At 44.3% G+C, this 2,974-nt stretch overlaps 1 pseudogene; it reads left to right on the top strand.

Moving 5' to 3' along the window:
- Positions 1 to 546: 546 nt before the first annotated feature.
- Positions 547 to 2,649, top strand: LOC139048380 (uncharacterized; annotated as a pseudogene).
- The last annotated feature ends 325 nt before the right edge of the window (positions 2,650 to 2,974 follow it).

Below are 2,974 nucleotides of genomic sequence, written 5' to 3'. Positions count from 1 at the left end.
GACGGTGACTGCGGCGCTGACCCGTACATTAGTACTCAGTATATTATTAACAAATAATGTACTGAGAACATGTAATATATCTTTATTCAACATTTCTTGCATTGTAAAAGCAAGCGTAATTCAAATTCATTTCTCAGTAACTCCTATTTGGACCACTAGGTGGGGAAGCAGAGCGCCCCGCTCTAGAGTTACTGTATGTGCTACCGCAGGTTGCACATACATACGGTAGCATATACATACGGTAGCATATACAGTAACTCTACCCCGCTCGAGCGGGTGAGTGATCCGCCGGGCTAAAATTCTTTTTTCGCGAGCCGCTCCGCTGGCGCAACGGTGTAGACCCCGAGCGGAGCGAAACGTAAACCCGCTGAGCTAAAAGTCTCTTTTAGTATAGCGTAAAACGCTTGCATTAGCGTTAGCGTGCGACGCAACGCTAACGCAAAGAAAGGCTGCACTGCGCGGCACAAGGCAGTGTTTTAGAATAGCGGAACGGAGCAAAACGCTAACGCTAACGCAAACATATACGGCGCCATCTAGAAGTAAAAACACAAAGTAGTGGAAAGCCAAATCCACACAAAATGTCGAGCTGATCCAATGCCGAATCCGCAAGTGTGTCCCTAAGTCAAGCTTATCCAAAGCCTCAATCACTGCGTTAATTACGCATGTATGTCTTTGGTTTCAGTGTTGTTATATTGAGGGTCGCGTAACACCGATTATTCTTAGCATGCCGCGATCGAGTGTTCTGTGGGACCCATATTACCTTTCCTTTTTAAGTTGGGATGATATAGATGCCCTCCTGCTTCGGGAACGAGAGCGACCGCGCAGGTTGTACGTGTCCTCAAGAAGCGGCCTGCTCAACATCGAGGCCATTCCGGAAAGTACGTTTCGCCGGCAATTTCGCCTCCAGAAAGCGGATTTACCACTTCTTCTCAGTGCCCTGCAGATACCGGAGCATGTGACGAGCGCTCCGGGAGTGCGCGTCTCGGGCTACGAAGCGCTGTGCATGTGTCTGCGAAGGCTGGCGTATCCAAACCGCTTATGTGATCTCCAGGAATACTTTGCGAGGCACTATTCCGTGATTTCAAGTGTCACAAACAAAGTAATGCTCCATGTAGAAAGCAAGTTTGGCCTTCTCCTAGATGAACTCACCGTTCATCAGTGGTTGACGCCCGAGAACTTGGAAGCAATGAGCGAGGTAAGCGTTCCTCGTTTGAGTGTGATATTGTTTTCAGCAACGCGTGCTCCATCCATGGTGCCGCAAAATTTATCTCATGTACGTAATGTTCAGTTATCTCAGCCGATTTTTGTTTCTTTTCTGCAGCGTCACCGTTTGTTCTTTCGTTTACAGGCGGTTCATCGTAAAGGTGCGCCTTTGAAGAATTGCTGGGCCTTCAAAAACGGAACGGTGCGGCCCATTTGCAGACCGTCACAAGATCAACGCATTTATTTTTCTGGGTACAAGCGGGTACATGCCTTAAAGTACCAATCGTTAATGTGTACAAACGGCTTGATATGCGAGCTGGATGGCCCGTACCCCGGGAGCAAGCATGATGCTGGTACGTTATCTAGTGTTCCTATATCTATTAGCAAGTCAAGATATGAATATATGTTTACGATATGGCAACCCTATAAGGGTACTAACCAGATATTACAAAGAATTAAGAACGCAGTTAAAGTGTGCATTGAAATTTATATTGAAGTTCATATTGGCTTGTGAGCTTTACGGGAATGGTTTCTGTATTTTTATTGGCCCTTAAGCACCACTAGCCAAACTTATTTGTGTGTGGTCTAATCGAAGCTCTTCTTTTGACTTATGTTCCTCGTTATGTAAAAGAAAAAAAATGTGTGCAACTCATTTTACCTGTGCTTAACATGTTTGCATAGTTGTCTAATATGCACAAGGTAATTTAAGCAAGCACCAGGGTGCAGTACCTAAATGAAATAAGTTTGCCTACATGCAATACTTTTTTTCTGTGACCTTTTGCTAGTACCATATGATCCCAATTATGAAGTGCACTGACCGGGTTTCAGTTGCTTCTCTGGCACACATCTTGTACTTGTGTTTCATCGGAATAAACTTGTTTATTTCAATGGTTATCCGCGTGTTTAATTTCTGCTGCTATGCTTGTTTTCATGCTTCATGTGCAGGGATCCTCCGGGAGAGCGGGCTCTATGAAAAGCTTGAACAGCTGAATGGAGACAACCACCAATTTGTCTTGTATGGCGACCCTGCCTATCCACTCCGTCAGCTACGCATGAGACCATATGGGGGGGCAAGGCTAACAAAACAACAGCAGGATTTTAATATTGCTATGAGCAGCGTCAGACAGTCAGTTGAATGGGGGTTTGGGAAGATCATCTCTGAATTTGCCTTCCTAGATTTCAAAAAAAAAACAGAAAATACTACTTCAGTCCATACCTCGTATGTACAGAGTGGCCGTCCTACTCATCAATTGCCACGCTTGTCTGTATGGTAACCAGGTGTCTTCATATTTTGACCTGCAGCCTCCTTGTCTTCTGGATTACCTGAAGCCTGCCACGCAATAGTCAGTGGAACAAATTGCATATGTTTAAGTTTAAATGCATAAGTTTAGCGTTGTAGTGTGTATATAGTAATTTCTAAACTGTTTCATAAGACGTGCAAGTGCCTCCAACAACACACTTTTTTTAAGAATAAAGCAACAGTACACACTTGTTTCTTTTGGTGATGTTTATTGCAAAGAAACTTTGCTTGCAAGCGTGTCAACAACTCGCAACAAGGCTTGTTGATTTGAGCTCAGGATTTCATTCAGTTGCTCCCTTTGCTTGAGCTCTCTTTCCCGCAGCTCCATTTCTCTCTCACAGAGCTTACACTCCTTCTCCATCTTACTCTGTCGGAAATTATATTTTCTCCGATTTTCGGTCCTTCATCTGTAATTCCACACCCCTCAAAGCTATTTTTTCAAGCTCCACCTCTATAGCTTTTTCTTTGAAT

The sequence above is a fragment of the Dermacentor albipictus genome, chromosome 8, assembly GCF_038994185.2.
Source record: "Dermacentor albipictus isolate Rhodes 1998 colony chromosome 8, USDA_Dalb.pri_finalv2, whole genome shotgun sequence".
In the NCBI taxonomy this organism is placed as follows: Eukaryota; Metazoa; Arthropoda; class Arachnida; order Ixodida; family Ixodidae; genus Dermacentor; species Dermacentor albipictus.
The sequence above is the reverse complement of the archived record's forward strand: the minus strand, read 5'-3'. Positions and strand labels throughout refer to the sequence as shown.